This window comes from Suricata suricatta, chromosome 4 (genome assembly GCF_006229205.1).
Source record: "Suricata suricatta isolate VVHF042 chromosome 4, meerkat_22Aug2017_6uvM2_HiC, whole genome shotgun sequence".
Lineage (NCBI taxonomy): Eukaryota > Metazoa > Chordata > Mammalia > Carnivora > Herpestidae > Suricata > Suricata suricatta.
Genome location: NC_043703.1, coordinates 76,292,776 through 76,310,031, shown reverse-complemented (window position 1 = coordinate 76,310,031; position 17,256 = coordinate 76,292,776). Strand labels below are relative to the sequence as shown.

General features: G+C 41.6%; 1 long non-coding RNA gene across 4 annotated transcripts in view; it reads left to right on the top strand.

The window, feature by feature from the left end:
- Window positions 1–17,256, top strand: part of LOC115289648 — a 51,209-nt gene that overhangs the window by 970 nt on the left and 32,983 nt on the right. Inside the window, exons 2-4 of one of the 4 annotated variants that reach the window (XR_003907737.1) lie at window positions 9,596–9,734; window positions 9,998–10,038; window positions 13,351–13,417. This is a non-coding gene — a long non-coding RNA (uncharacterized LOC115289648). Of the gene's footprint in view, window positions 1–9,595; window positions 9,735–9,997; window positions 10,073–13,350; window positions 13,418–17,256 lie in introns of all 4 variants that reach the window. The other 3 variants (XR_003907735.1, XR_003907736.1, XR_003907738.1) reach the window with 3 other exon arrangements.

Sequence of the window (17,256 nt, the reverse complement as noted above, 5' to 3'; positions counted from 1 at the left end):
CTGCAGGTACTTTTCCCACCGGCCGTTTAAAATAACATCAATGAGCTCGCCCAGCTTCTAGTGAACAAAAATGTTAAAAAAAAATTTTCTAATGTGTGTGCCTTCTCCTACTTATCTCACTTTAATAGCTAATTAAATTTTAAATGTATTTTTTAGGTGTGGTGAAATGTACACAACGCTTCCATCGAAACCTTTCTTAAATACACAGTTCATTGGTGTCAGGGATGTTCACATTGTTGGGCAATCATCACGACCGTCTATCTCCGGAACTGTTTTCATCTTGCAAAACTGGCCGACTTAAAAAATAGTATCTTCCCTATCTTGTTCATCCTTCCTATTCTTACAATCTTGACTGCTCTTTCATTTCTGCTAAATCCTATCCTATCCCAGCCCGCTCACTTCCATGAGATAGTTTCTGAAGAACTCACAAGCAAAGCACTCTATTTCAGGCAATCCACATTTGCCAAATGTTGAATTTAAATTCTGTTTTAGGAAAGTGTTTGGTTTCTGTCTTCTCACCCCGGACCAAGCCAGATGAGGCAGGACACCTACCCTGCGTAACTGTCGTCGTGATGTCGTCCCCCCTCCCCCCCCATCCCGTGCAGCCTTGAAAGGATGCCTCAGTCCTGGAGGTTGCATTGGTCATGAGAAGCGATTCAGCTGAGACACATGCCTTTAGCAGAGGCCTTTGTTTTGTAGCGTCCCATCCTCCATTCTTTGGCCTTTACTTTTCAGAGTACATTTATGTAATAAGCTTAGCCCAGCTTCTGGAATGTTCCTAGCCATTCGAAGCTTTGCTTGGCTATGCAGTAACTGAACAGCTAACATGGCGCCAAGATCCTGATCACATGAGGAGTTTGTAAAAAGAACCAAAAACAAGTGCCACACTAAATCTAATGTGACCACTTAATTCTCAGAACACTGTCATGATCTGCCCTTAGTTCTTGCTCCCTCTTTCTTAGCCAGCTTGTCCAAATCTGCAGTCATAGCTTCCTCTTTCTTCTCCAACCACTGAAACCACTTTCCCTGTGCCTTCCCTGGCTAGAAGTAAGTAGATGAGACTCCTTGTACCTAGATTTGTGAGCCAGACCACAGGGTTAGAATCCTGGCCACACCAGGATGATCACTGTGATTTGGGGCAAATTACTTAATTTCTCTGAGTCTCCGTTGTGTCAGCAGTAAACAACTCTGGCGTGGTTTGGCACTGGGGGAGTAGCCGAGACCTTCTGTCAAAAGCCCACGAAGGCCTGGAACGCTGTAAACTCGCCACACATGCCAGTTTATCTTTGTCAGGTTTGGGGTTATTCCTGCCCTCTGGTCATAAATGAGCTTGATGGAGACCTTACCTTCTGCTTCATTTCCAGACACCATGGTTAACATGGTAGTGCTAGCTAAATACATGCTACCCATTTGAAAAAACCCCACGTCTATTACTTAGTCATGACTCCAAGCCCCAAGTAGGTGCATATGCCCATTGGGACATTGGGCATGTTTGAGGCATTCTGTTTGTCCACCCTTTGACATCCTCTTGGGCAAGGCCAGTGTGTTTTTCTGTTTCCTCAGCACCTAGCACAATGTCCAGCACGTATTAGACATTCAGTGAATGAATATGCAAATAAGTATAGAAAACCAGATGGCACGAATGAAACTCTGGTGGGCCTCGTCCCCTTCTTTGAGTATCAAAATTACAGAAATATATAGAATTTATTTTCCAAGACAAAAAGTTCCTTTTTAAAGTATTTTGCTGAAAATCTTTGAATGTACTTGGAAAATTGTGCTTTGTAATTGGGTTTATTTTCTCTCTCTATTTTTTTTGTACTGTGTGCCCAGGCCTGTAGAACTCTCATTAAGATTTAATACATTCAAACTTTTCTTTTGCAGAGGAAACAAATTCTTATAATAGAACCAATTTCTAGCCGACTAACCATTCTAAGTATGAAATCTTCCCTGGCAGCTGTTGACATTTGTTTAAATGCATTGACTATATTGGTCTTTTTAGGCTCCAGCTTTGTTCGTTTCTTCATCATCAGCTGTATAGAAAAATATACATCTTTGGCTGGGATGTATTTTCAACCACGTAGTTTATAAACTGATCCCCAAATAAGGAAATGCTTCTAAAACTATAAGATCTATGCTGCTTTCAATGATAATTGGAGAAAAACTGAATAGAAACACTAATAGTTCCAAAATTCTTTTTTTTTAATTATTACTTTTGTTTTATTTTTAGAGGGAGCATGTGCATGCGCACATGCAGGAGAGAGGCAGAAAAAGAGAGAGCCGTAGAGTTCGATCTCATGATCATGATGAGATCATGACGAGATCATGACCTAAGCTGAAATCAAGAGTCGGGTGCCTAATCCACTGAGCCACCCAGGCACCCCCCAAAATAACATTTTTAATTCACTTTGTGCCCTTTTTCCAAAGGAGGGACAGAAGTTATACGACAGAAAAACTATTCTCAAGGAACTTTGCTTTGTCCGGAGACCAGGCCTGAATTCAAAACCATGCACGATGGGGGTGCCTGGGTAGCTCAGTCGGTTAAGCCTCCGACTTCGGCTCAGGTCAGATCTCACGTTCGTGGGTTCGAGCCCCGCGTCAGGCTCTGTGCTGACAGCTAGCTCAGAGCCTGAAGCCTGCTTCCAGTTCTGTGTCTCCTTCTCTCTCTGCACCTTCCCCTCTCATGCTCTGTCTCTCCCTGTATCAAAAATAAATAAAACATTAAAAAAAATTAAAAAACAAACAAACAAACAAACAAAAAAAAACCATGCACGATGGCATTCGACTGTGACACAGAGGAGGAGTGTGTTTGGCTCCAGTCAGCAAGGGAAAAGTGGAAACCGAATCTGGAACTTGGAAAGTAAGAAAGGTTTGCGTAGACAGGATCCTCAAAGATCAGTGGAACACTAGGGTTGAGAGCATGGGAGAAAACTAGATAAGAGTGTGTGTTTGCATGGTTTGGAGCAGAACTGGTGTTGGGGGGACCTCAGTGACTTGAGGGCCACAAGGGAACAACATGTGGGACAGTTGTTAGCTTTCTTGACCCTCTACAGGGTTGTCTTTGGGGTATCTCTGCCCCCACTCAACTTTGTGCATGGTCTCTTCCTTTGCATGTCAGACACTCTACCCAGTGATTACCTTCTGCCTGCCCAGATTTTATCCTGGCCTTTCTGGCCCATTAGCCCATCCGCTTCTTTAAATTATTTTCCTTCCTACCTACAATCAAAAGTGTGATTTTCTCTGGGTTGCTGGTCTTGAATGAGAGAGTTCAACTAGCTTTTCTGATTGAAGACATTTACTCTATTGTATGTCCATCTTAACAGACGAAGTTAACTGAAGTGAATATTTGATCTTAACGTGTTTAGGGAAGAGAAATAAAACTTGCTGTCCTGGGGCACCTGAGTGGCTCAGTTGGTTAAGTGTCTGACTCTTGGTTTTGGCTCAGGTCATGATCTCACAGTTTTTGTGAGTTCGAGCTTGATGTTGGGCTCTGCGCTGGCAGTAAGGAGCCTGCTTTGGATTTCTCTCTCTCTTTCCCTCTTTCTCTGCCTCTTCCCCACCCGTGCTGTCTCTCTCTCTCTCTCAAAATAAGTACACTTTAAAAAAATTTAAAACCCCCCACAAAACTTGCTATCCTGATTCTGAAAGATGCCTTACTGTCGTATTACAGGATAATGTGTGTCAAGATTGATTATCGTAGGTGGAGGAGAAAAAACTACTGAGGATCTCAAAAGATAAAGAGGTTGGACTTAATCCTATAGCAAAAGAGTAAGTGACAGACAGATGGACATTGTAAAGAACGATTGCTTGGAATAGGCAGAGGTTAAACTGTATTTATGGTGGATAATTGTGTCGCTAAGGGTATGAATCACTCTCAGAGGCCCCAGATGAGTCAAAGAATTGCTAATTATGTCTTATGTGTGCAGTTTGGGGCTATGGGTAAAAATATCTGGGTATCATGATTGATACCAGCTTGTGTAGAAATAGGCCAGGATTAAATCTTACTGACAGTGAAAAAGCAGTGCCAAGGGTTGCATTTTCTGTGTCTTTCAGATCCTCTTCTGCTTCTCATTCCCTGTGCATCACCCCGGTTTACACTCTCATTACCGCATGCTTTGATGATTGCAGTCGCCTCTTACCACATACTGCTGCTTCCAGTCTTTTTCTCCTCTGAAGCATCCCATAGATCTATGTCAGATCAATCTTCTGAAAACACTTCTTTCACCATACTTCCATTAGCTGTGCCATTTAACCTTCCTAAACCCTGTCTCTTTGTTGGGAAATGAGGAGTTTGGTTTCAGTTTATTTTCCCAGTTCTGAAATTCTCATTCTGTGCCTTTTTTTTTTTTTTTAAATTAAGCACACTGTATTGACTGGGAAATATGTGCCAAACTTAATGGCATACCTCAGAGATGCCAAGACAAATAAGTAACAGCTCTCCCTGTGGTGTTTTGTCGTGGGTGGCAGTATTCACACACTGGATTGTGGCCCTTCTGCTTAAAGCTTTTTAAAGCATGTTGCCCCCATTTATGTACATTTATTTATTTCTTAAACCTACACATTTACAACTAAACAATAAAAAACACAGAGTAAAGTTTTAACTATGTGATAAAAATTAAATAGTATTTATAAAATAAAATTTTAATTTTGTTATTAAAGGTATAATAAATGTTTTGCACTATCAAAAAAAATGTTACTATCTAGCGAGATCAGTGTGATTAAATTGGCTTCATTAAGTTGGATAATTTTGGTTTAAGTTTTGTGAGATAAAAATGCCAGGTTCTGGCATTATGGTCGATTAATTTAGATGCTAGTTTTTAATAACTATAAAAACTCAAAGAGATGTCTCATAAAATACATTAATTCAAAGGGAGGGAAGGAGTGTGTTTTTTTGTTTTTAATTTATCTTTTTTTAATTTACATCCAACTTAGGTAGCATATAGTGCAACAATGATTTCAGGAGTCAATTCCTTAATGCCCCTTACCCGTGTAGCCCATCCCCCCTCCCAAAACCCCTCCAGTAACCCTGTCTGTTCTCCATATTTAAGAGTCTCTTATGTTTTTGTCTTCTTTTCTGTTTTTATATTATTTTTGCTTCGGGAAGTAGTGTGTTATTAACTGAAGTAATGAAATCATGATACTTGTGTCTTCTTAAGCTTTTTATTATGAAAATCTTAAAATACATACAAAATTGGAGAGACTAACATGATAAACCTCCATGTGTTTCTAACCAACTTGAACAGTTACCAACCTGTTACCCATCTTGTTTCATCTGTACCTGCTCCATTTCCCCCAAGTAGATCGTGTTGAAGTAATTCTCAAGTGCATATAATTTTATTCTAAATTTTTTAGTATGTATTTTAAAAGATGGCTTAAAAGAAAATCTACATACCAATTTCTTGGTTTTGCTTTTCTTAATAGTGTTTGTGATCCAATGGACACAAAAATGCACTGAGGAAAAAAGGCGCCAAGATTGCATAAAATCCTGGGAAGTTAGCAGGATGCAAGGCAGTGAGAAGAAGAGTATTCTGCAAGCGTTGTGGGACACTGCCATGTCGTGGGGACAAAGGCCTGTGTTGTAGCAACATGCACTTACGTTGAGTGGTGGCATAACTTTTGAAGTTGCAAATGAAATGTTCTCTGCAAACACAGTTACGGAACAGATTGTGTGTGCCAGGGAAACCAGATCATTTTCAAGTCAGTTATAATATCTCGAAAGTTCTGCATATCTCACCAAGAAAGGAAAATAACACTTTTTCCTCCTTAGCTGCCTTTCAACTGTAAACCACGTATTTCTGGCAAATCCAAGATGATGACTGGAGGGGACACCTGGGTGGCTCAGTTATTTGAATGTCCAGCTGTTGATTTCAGCTCAGGTCATGATCCCGGGGTCATGGGATTGAGCCCCATGTCTGAGGGTAGAGACCGCTGAAGGGTCTCTCTCTATAATAGAAAAAGAAAAACTAAAAAAAAAAGACAGTTGGAGGAATTAAGGAGACGTTGCATACCCAGGTGAGCAAGGGGAAGATTGGGACAGGAACTAAAAAAAAATCTAACAAAATATTCCTTGATCCCAAGGTTTCAGTAGACATTTTCAAGTCCACCCTACGGATTCATGCGCATCAGGACATCCAGAATATGTTAGCCTGTCTTCAGCTGTGCAGAATATGAGGGCGTTAAGTTAGTGCAGAAGTTTCACTATTTTCACTCTGTCTTAAAAAAGCAAAAATTTCAATTCCGTTGTGCTTTTCCTTCCCCCAAGAATAGGTCTGTTGGTTCTGTCTTTAGGCCACAAAGCTCTGTGACTATGTGGCAGCAGCACTAGCCCAGGGTGACTGGTGCAGGGGAGGTAGGCAGGCCTGGAGCAGACTCTGAATTCCTTTCAGAAGCTGCTTTCTCTGACTGACTGGGCGGCCCTGGGTTCATTTTGTACTTCAGGGACTCCGAAAAAAAAAATACTTCGATATGGTCGCTAGTCAGAAACAATGATGAGCATTGGGTGTTGGAAGTGTTGGGGCTCTGGCAAGAAGGGTGGGGGTGAGGTGTGCTAAGTGCCCCTCCAACAACACACAGCGCTCATGGATCACACGCAGAATGTGGCGTGGGAGCTGGTGATCTGCTGCCTGCCTACTTTGCTGTGAGGTGGCGCAGGTGGCCTTGAGGGATGACACGTTCCATGTGATGCATTCCTGGCAATGACCTTGGTGGCCTCCCTAGTTGTGAAGCCTTTAGCTGCACCTTCAGGGGTTGGGAGTTGAGGGTGGGACTTCAGATGAAGAGAAAAGCCTATGAGCCAGGAAGTTGTGGTTAGTGACAAAGAGGAGCTGGGTGCCTTTTAGAGCCAGTGGCTCCTGCCATTGATGGGGAGCTCGTTCCGAAGTAGAGCCAGTGCAGCTGTTTCTGTGAAGTCAAGTGCATCTTCTTTGGGGGTGGGCTTTAGTGTGGGGATTTGGGTATGTAGATAGTCCAGGCAGGGTGATCGGGCTGCTTCTGGACTGTCCAGGGTGAAGGGGGTCACCAGTGGTCTGTCTTTAAGGAGCAGACACATGGCAGATCTGGCCGGTTTCCACCTAAGCCCTGTACTTGGACCCTAGGCCCTAGCGGCCGATTCGCAGGTATACTTTGGAGGTCCTCTTGGCCTTTTCAGGACCTTGAGATGTTTTGCAGGGCTGGGCTGGCTGAATAGGCCAGGGGATTATTCCCTTTCAGTAGGAGGGCCTGCGTGGAAGCCATGTCCAGAATCAAGAGGGTGCGAGCGCTGTGCCTGGGCATGGAAGGTTCACCTGTGCCTGCTGCCGAGCGTTGGGGTAATCGTGAGGAGGGAGCCTTCTGCCTGGGATGGGCACCGCATTATAGCTTCTCCTGGGGCCGGGGCCGGGCTGCCGGCCGTGGGCTGCTCTCCGAGGCTCACATGCAGCTGTCCTGCGAGAATGAGCTGTGATGGCACATCCTGGGCACGGGCGTGGCATGACTGGCATCTCTGACTGCAGGTTCCAAGACACTACCCTGACATTTATCTTAGTTGTAGCCACCAGTTAGGGGCTGACACCTCTGACTTCCTTGATGTCATTCACTTGTTCTTCTAAATGAATGGAGTTTGAAACTTGCCAGAAGTGTTCATTTCGAAGATTTTGAAGGCGTAAGGGGATGGACAAAATGAGTGAAGGGGAGTGGGGAGTGCAGGCGTCCAGTTATGGAACAAGCACGTCGTGGGGACGAGAGGTACAATGTGGGGAGTAGGCGATGTATCCTAGCAGCGCCGTGCGTGCGGTGACTCCTGGGACTCTGCTTCCGGCGACCCCAGCATGACAGACTCGTGGAGCCGCTGTGTTGTGCACCTGAAGCAAATACAACCTTGTGTCTCAACTGTACTTCAGTACTTAGGAGGAGATTTTCAAATGGGCTAGAAAATTTTGTGTTCAGGCATTGTAGGTGTGTAAATAGAAGAGTTTTCCTCGGTCACACGTACACCGTTGGGGGTAACTGATTACATAGTGCTGCAGTCCTCTCCAAATACTAGTTTCCAAAATGGACTCTCCAAGCACACGTTTCTTTTATAAAGCAATCACTTTCTTGGTCAATGTGAAAAACATCACTTTTGCCTTTAAAGGACAAATTATAATGTTTTTTTAAATTAAGTGTAGTACTAACAGCCACTTGTAGAAGTGGGCACAAAATCTGGAAGACGTTGTTTTGTAAAAGAAAGATGTGCAACTCCTCTTTCCATGTGACAGATGCTTAAATTACCTCGTTGCCAGTTGCCCAGCAAACTGTAGTGCGAGCTCAGAGGTTCAGGATCACTTTCGATCTCATTTTAAGAGCATTGCAATGATTCCACAATATGTTAAACACCTTATGAAATTGAGTGTTGGTGGTTTCTCAGCCTCAGCACTGATGACACTCTGGGTAGGACACTGCTCTGTGGCGGGTCTGTCCCGTGCACTGAGCTCCAGACGGGACGGTACCGTGTGGTGGGGTCTGTCCCGTGCACTGAGCTCCAGGCGGGACGGTACCGTGTGGTGGGGTCTGTCCTGTGCGCTGGGGCATCTCTAGCAGCGGCCCTGGCCCCCACTCACTAGATGTCAACAGCATCCCCCTTTAAGTTGTGAAAGCAGAGATGACTTTGATGAACTGTCATCTGTGGGCGACTCTCCTCCAGCTGAGACCCAGTCCCTGCTCTAACATGTCAGCCCCAGGAGAGCAGTGCTTTTTTCCTGATTTCAGTGACCTTTCTATTCTCGGTGCCCAGAGCGGTGCCCACCACACAGCGGGAATTCAATCACTACTTATTAAATCAATGAATAGATGAATGAATGAATAGTACTTTAGTCATTTTTATTATTATAAAGGAAAAACAAGGATTTTCTCAATAGGTTTTTGGGCCTTCTGTCTAGTGATTAACAAGTCTTGAAGGACCTCATGAACATTTATCTTTAAATTTAGTAAAATTTTAACTATTGGATTGAATATTGCTGAAAAAAATTTGCCTATAGAGGCTTGTCTTCATGTGCCAGATAATTTGTTTTGAAATCTTATATTGCTGTGTTCATTGATAACTAATTATGTCAAGACACAATATACATTTAGAATTAGGTTCATCATTACTGATAGTGGTTATAAATCTGTTTTTCAAATAATTGCTGTTTTGTTTTTAATGACTTTTTCTGATTAGATAGTTTTCTTTGAATAATAAAGTTGGGGAGGAAAAGCATGAGATTTTTTAAACTATATTTTTATTTTTACTTTGCTCGTTGGTATTTTAATGTTTTAGTTTTATATTCTATTTTTGGCTTTTGCAGGAGTCTTTTAACGCCTGTTATCCATTTTCATCAGACTTAATTTTTTATTTAATTAAATTAATTAATTTATTTATTTACTTTAGAGAGAGAGAATGTGAATGGGGGAGAGGGGAAGAGGGAGAGAGAGAATTGTAGGCAGGCTTCATGCTCAGTGCAGAGCCTAATGCAGGGCTTGATCCCATGACACAGGGATCATGATCTGGGCAAAAATCAAGAATCTGAGGCTCAAACAACTGAGCCACCCAGGCGCCCCAGGCTTATTTTTATTAATGCTAGGTAATGTAATCTCTTCCACCCAGATGCACAGAAACTGCATTACTTGTCAATGTACCAAAAATTGCTGAGCAGCTGTTGCCATCCGGCACAATCTCTGAGGTCACAGGACTCTTACTCTTGTCAGGACACTTCAGGTGTTGTTATATGAAGCCATCTTATGTCGTGAGTATATATTATTTATACATTGGTATTACTGCACATATGTATTGCTTATATATGTATTTTTTTCCTTTTTTTTGGATTAAAATAACACAACACATAGAAGTTGTAATATTTTGTTTGTGCGTCATTCATTTGATAATCACAGAGGTAGTACCTTTTAGATCCAATCCAATCTCCCAGCCTCACGTTCCCGATTGTGACACAGACAGATGTTATCAATGTTATCAGTCAGCCACATCTCTTTTTATTTTTCCTCTGCCCAGGTACACAGGAAGTTGCATTTTCCAGCATCCCTTGTGGCAAGGTGTGGTCACGTCATCATGTCTGGGCCAGGGTGTGTAAGTAAGGAGAGTTCGTTCTGAGCTAAGGGAGTTGAGATGTAGTGTACCTCCTTCCGTGCCCTGCGTGGATTACCTGCTACACTGGTCCCAGGAGCGGTGCACCCTAGGTGGTACAGAGACCCCCTGCTGGAGGAGAGCTGTCCAGGAGAAGCCTGTCCAGGGGAAACCCACAGCCTCCATTTGGCTATGACTTGTTTCGTGTTAAACGACCTAGACTTTGTGGCTGGATGTTAGAGTAGCCGGCATGAATTGCCCCATGGGATATACAGGTTCTCTGTTAGTATCCCCTAACCAAAATCTCCAGTGTTGGGGTGCCTGGGTGGCTCAGTCGGTTAAGCATCCAGTTTCGGCTCGGGTCATGATCTCGTGGTTTGTGGGTTCAAGCCCCGCATCAGGTTCTGTGCTGATAGCTCAGAGCCTGGAGCATGTTTCAGATTCTGTGTCTTCCTCTCTCTCTGCCCCTCCCCTGCTCTGTCTCTCTCTGTCTCAAAAATAAATAAACTATATAAAAAATTTTTTTTTAAATACAAAATCTCCAGTGTACCTCTAGGTCACTTCCTGTCTTTGGTTGACGTCACTGTGAAGAACACCCCAAAATGAAGCTCACTGGTACATTGTTTAAAGAGAATTGAAGTTGTAGCCCACTAAGTCACACTGTAGCTCTCAAAGAGACTCTGGAGAGGAAATTTCTCTTAGTTCCGGCAGTAAGACAAGACCCCTCACCAGTGCACCTGGCCTTTTTTTTTTTTTTTTTTTAGCTCACAGACACTCTGTCTGGTAACTGGTCCTGGTTCTTCAGGGCCCACTTTGTGGCTTGGTGTGGTAGTTGTAGAACATACATTATTCTGCTATATGTTATTCATTTTGTGATATACATTATCCTGGCTTTCTACTTTTATTTTCCTGTGTCACCATACTTTCTTGGTATAACATAGAAATAAATCCCTGTTTTAATGTTTCTTTACATGCCTCAAAATTTTTTTTTATTTTGGTAAAGAAACTGCTATGAATACATTTTAAAATATGTAGACTTTTACTGTTATCTGGTCATTTTTTTTTTAGTTGAGAGTTTGTAACATGCCTTCTAGATTTTGGGTAGTTCTCCAATGACATTTAATAAATACTTCTTGGCTGATTAATTAATAAAGGTATTAGTATATGCATTGATTTAACAGTGTTATAAATTTAAAATGAATTAGATGTGACAGTGGCACATGAGTTAGGAAAAGAGACATTAAGTTACTAAATAGAGATTAGACATTTCGTTAAAAATTTCTTAAAAAACCTTTTAGTGAGGTAGCTACTTTTTTGCATGGACCTCAAGCATATTGTAGTGTAGAGGTGGAATTTAAGGAAAGGTATTAAGCAGGCTGTGTTGTAGCTTATAGGCAAATAATAAATTGTATCATGTATCTTGAATGTATCATAGATAAGCTGCTATATAACGATTGCCACTTCAGATAGCTGTGACATTAGGTGATTAACTAGTTGTTACTTAACCTTCTAATTTCTGTATAAGTCTAAGTACATGAAACAGAAGTTGGGGTTTTGATTTTTTACTTTGCTTTTCTGTTTGGAGTGTCATTGCAACTACTGTATTGTAAATGATGGAAAATAATTGCATATGTTAAAAAATATGAAACTTTATAAAGTAAAAAAAAATAATAAAATTTTTAAATTAAAAAAAAAACTTTTAGTGAAGTCCAAGGAGAAGAGTCGTGAGGGTATCACATGGGACATTTTTTGTTACTCTAAGAATTGTTTAAGTGGATTTTCCCTAGTGCAGACATCCAAATGATCATGGCTGCAGTAAAACAGATACTGAAACGTGATGTTTTTCAAAGATGACAGCAGTGATGAATTAGGTGTCATCGTGAGTGAAGATAAGGTGCGGGCAGTGGCCCTATCGGCCAGAGGCAGGTGGGAAGGCCCCACGTGCAGGCAGAAGGCGCTGGAGACCATCTCCACCCTCCCCGAGTCGTCTGTGACTTTCCCCCGGGAGGCACTTTGAAAAATGGCTGTGGCTCTGGCTCCTTATTACCTGTGAACCCCTCAAAGAACCGTCTGCAGCTTCAGAAAGATATGCAGTGTTTGAAAGCATGTTTTCTTATGGGTAAATTGTCAGAAAACATATATGCTATGTGCGTGTACATGTAAAAATTTGCTGATTTGTGAACAAATGTTTGACTTTGTATAAGTATCTTTCAGAATATGATACTATGATATGTCTAGAGGGTGTAAAATTTAGGAATAAATATTACTAATCCATAGATAATACAGTATGTAAAGTATTAAATTATATAGTGTAGATCTGAAGCATTCTTGGAAAAAAGAGAAAGTAGCCCTTTGTTAAAATTTTATAGTGCTTTTCTCTTTGTGAAGCCTTATCAAAGTTCTAAATCCTTTTTCCAGCATGTGTGAGACTCTTCAGAAATACTTTCCTCAGAGATCAAAATTCTGAATTTCAGATCGGGTTAAATACATTTTATATTTTGTCCTGCAGCTGTTGGAGCTGTAACGGAGTAAAATGAGAATTGCCTTTTAGGGCGTATTTCTCAACAGAGCAGTTTTGAAAATGAAACCAAATCTTCATGCTCCACTTGACACTGGAATTTAAAGTTATTTTTACAGGCTCCATTGCAGTCACTATGTGAAACACTTAAAGGTATTAGAATATAGTAAGTTATAGTTAAAACAATTTTCTTCCAGCATCTTGTTCAGTAAATAAAAAGCAGGAATACAAATTATATCTTGCTATCATGTTTCACAGTTTTTCCTATTTATGCTTTGACCAAATAGCACATTTTCTTGTGTAAAATGTTTCCTCCCTTTTAATTATAGCCAGATTTGCTGCCTCGGCAGGTAGAACTTTTATTAACTTGAAAGTATGTTTGGTTTAAGTAGGGGATGTGAGAGCAAACCCTTCAAAGAAAATCACATTTTCACTGAAATGTGGTATGGTATCTAAATATAGCCCTGACTAAGTCCCTAGAACATTGAGGTACTGGAAAATTTTCAGGTATCCCTACTGGGGACATATCTACTTTCGATTTTACAAACTAGTGACTGTAAGAAGTCGCTGGAGCTGAACAGAAAAAAAAATAAAAGCCCTCAAATTCATAGTAAAGTCCACAAAAGAAATAACCCAAACAAAAGCATGAGCAAAGGAACTGTGTCCATCCCCCTTTTTGTATTTGAGGCGTTTGACCCTAGCGACCATTGTGAAGCTCATGACTTTCATTTTTGTCTTCTTCAACTTCCTCTTTCCATTACAGACCCTGCAAGTAGCCGTGAGTCCTTCCTGGAGGGCCTTGTTCCAAGCTAACTGCCAGCTAATCACTGGTAAAGTATATGTGAAAGGCTTCTTTCAGAAAAGGGGGGACTAGCTGTCCCTAATCTCCACTGACTTTAAGGAATCGGGCTCAAACGACAGCTTAAGGATGGAAGGGTTTAGCTTCCTTTACAGTGAAGACTGGTAAATATCAGTTCCATAGTAATTCCGGAAGTCTTATAAAATAAGAGAATTCCTCATGCATCTGAGACAGCTTAAATCTTGATGTTAATCTGGGAGGCAATGAATTAGCTCCAGAGCAGATTCTGGGTAACCGTATCATGGTTGAAGGTGTGATTCCAATATTAGTCTTCTTTATATATACACAGAAAGTTATTTGAGGTCTGATCCTTAAGCATTTGTGAAATTGTGAAGATCCCAGTTTGGGAGCAAATAGTAGAAAACCTTTATTTTATGTATTTAAATGAATAAGTAATGAGTAAAACAAAAACAAAATAACTGAAACCCTAACAAAGTTAATGGCTTGCCCAAAGTTACATGACAAGATAATGACAAAGTCAAGAAAAGAAAGTTCAGATTTTCTCGTCTTAATTGAACACTTTATAACAGCAGTATACTTCTCAAGTACGAATTGGGATAGTCAATTGACAAGTTTTTTCCAAATAATTTTAGTATCCCATAAAATATAAATACCAGCTAACAACCAGCCTGTTACTGTCATTCTAACAAGCACAAATAGTAATTGGTATCAGTGTGGACTATTCTGAGTAGTTTGGATCAGTTGTTTTTGAGACTGTAATGTGTAAACAAATGACCGGGCATCTCATTACAATGCAAGTGGAGTTCCATAGTAATGGAGCTTGCATTTCTAACAAGTTCCCAAGAGATCCTGGTGTGGCTGCTGAGATGCTGACAAGGGATAGAAGACCCTCGGTGCCCTAAGCCGGGCATGGTTAGAGAGCTTGCACTTAAGACCCCAATGAAAAAACTAAGGAAAAACAAGACAACAAGTAAATGTATCTCGAATATCTGGTTTTTAAATATGTATATTAGTCTTTGTGAATGTTACATTTTTCCAGTTAGAGGAAAGCCCCTCCTCTTCAGTCCCTTTTTTGCTTTTTGTATTGTGTAGAAAACCAGTCAGTACATAGTTGCTTTTAAGAAATGCCAAGTGATGGTCATTATCATAGGTCACTGGAAATATCAGATGAAAATTCCAGGTAGAACCAGATTGTTCAGTCTGTGATAAGATTCTATTCAGCAATGGATTAGCAGAATGGCTGGACGATGCCTTTCTTTGCAACTTCATTAATTCCCCCAAATACTTGCTACTTCACAGGCAAAGTCAGGGCAGGTGGTCCCTTCGATGCCTGGGAAGATTCTGCAGGTTTCCAGGCTAATGGACAGAGTGTGTGTACATGGATGGCTATTAACTGTTTCTTCCTCAGACCAGAGTTTGAGGGTGAGGGAGAGGGTAATGGAAGCAATGAAAAAGACTGGGGTTTCTTCAAAAACAGTCTAGAGCTGTGCTAGCCTATACGGTAGATGCTAGCCACTTGTGGCTATTGAAATTAATTAAAATTAAGTAAAAAATTGAAACTCAGTTTTGTAGTTGCACTAGCTACATTTGAAGTGCTCAATAATGTGTGGCTAGTGAAGATATAGAACATTTTCATGGTCGCAGAAAGTTCTGTTGGCTATGAGGGGCAAAACAGGAATGAAAACTTGATTTTTTAATGTGTTTATTTTTGAGAGAGAGAGAGAGACAGCGTGAGCAGGGGAGGGTCAGAGAGAGAGGGAGACACAGAATCTGAAGCATGCTCCAGGCTCTGAGCTGTCAGCACAGAGCCCGACGTGGGGCTCGAACCCACGAACCGTGAGATCATGACCTGAGCTGAAGCCAGATCCTTAACTGACCAAGCCACCCAGGTGCCCTGAATACTTGATTTTTGAGTGAAGGCTGGAGGTTATTGAAGAAACGTGTAATTAGACAGTGATTTCTTGGTAATAGCATTCAGACTGAAGGAGAAGAATAATGGGGTGGGGCAGGTTTAATTTGAGGGAGGCAGGGAAAAGAAGGATAAAATTAGTTGCTCACATCATAACCAATGCTTTGACTCATTACTTAAACAAAAAAAAAGCAGGGGTGCCTGGGTGGCTCAGTTGGTAAAGCCTCTGACTTAGGCTCAGGTCAGATCTCACGTTCGTGGGTTCGAGCCCCACGTCAGGCTCTGTGCTGACAGCTAGCTCAGAGCTCAGAGCCTGGAGCCTGCTTCCTGTTCTGTGTCTCCTTCTCTCTCTGCCCCTTCCCCTCTCATGCTCTGTCTCTCTCTGTATCAAAAATAAATAATACATTTTAAAAAAAAGAAGCAGTGTATACATATGACATGACTTTACAGATTCATCCCAGAACCCATCCACTTAGGAAAACATTTATTTATCAGAGCACATGGTGGTTTCTATAGTGCTTTATACATATTTTATGTTACACAAACTACTCTTGATTTTGTGTCTCCCCAGTGGTATTTGGGCATTCTTGTATTAGCTACATTTGTGAAAACACTTTACTCCAGTGTTCAGATATCAGGATCAGATGTTCTGTGGCTCTTTTATGTCCTATGATATTGTCTAATAATTCTGTCTTCATTCATTCATTCATTCAACAAGTATTTTTAAAAATTAAAAAAAAATGGTTTATTTATTTTTGAGAGAGAGACAGAGACAGAGACAGCATGAGCAGGGGAGGGTCAGAGAGAGTGGGACACACAGAATCGGAGCAGGCTCCAGGCTCTGAGCCGTTAACACAGAGCCTGACACAGGGCTCGAACCCACGAACCGCAAGATCATGACCTGAGCCAAAGTTGAATGCTTAACCGACTGAGCTACCCAGGCACCCCAACAAGTATTTTTTAAAAATATTTATTTATTTTTTTTTTGGAGGAGGAAGGATAGAGAGGGGGAGATGGAAAATCCCAAGCAGGCTCCTCACTGTCCACATGGAACCCGACATGCAGCTCAAACTCGCCAAGCGTGAGATCATGACCTGAGCTGAAATCAAGGGCAGGACACCTAACCAATTAAGCCACCCAGGCACCCCTCAACAAGTATTTGTGAAACACCTACTAGGTGCTAGGTGTTTGTTGACTCTTACTCTTTTCTCTCTTTTTCAGTGACAGCTTCTTTTTCTGACTGATAGTTTAAGCATCATAAGATGAAACTAACCAGGCTGAACTTAATATTACCAAGTATATATCTTGAACTTTTTAATGTATTTATTTTAATTTGAACAAGAAAGAGACAGAGAGTGAGCTGGGGAGGGGCAGAGAGAGAGGGAGACACAGAAGTAAAACAGGCTCCAGGCTCTGAGCTGTCAGCACAGAGCCCGATGCAGGGCTCAAACCTACAGACTGTGAGATCATGCCCTGAGCTGAAGTAGGACACTTAATCGACTGAGCCAACCAGGCGCCCCTAATATTACCAGATATTTTCTAAGTAGAGCAGACTACATTGTTTAGCAATCTGGACCAGATGGATTAACCTCTATCTTAGGAGGAGAAAACGCTTAATAGTTTTTTTCTCTGGCCTTAAGATCCCCTGATTACCCAATAGCCCTAGTGCCTGTATTTGCATCGTGGGCCTGCCTTAACAAATTATCGCCAATGGAGTGACTCACAACAACAGAAATGTATTATCTCACACATCTGGAGGCTCGAAGGCTGAAATCATGGTGTTAGTAGGGCCGTGATCTATCTAGGGTAGCATTCGGTTTTGCGTCTTCCCACCTTCTGGTGCTTGCTGGGATCCCTGGCATTCCTCAGCCTGCAGCTGCCTCCATCTCTAAGTGGCTCTTTCTTCTGTGTGTGTCAGCGTCTCTGTGTCCAAATCTCCT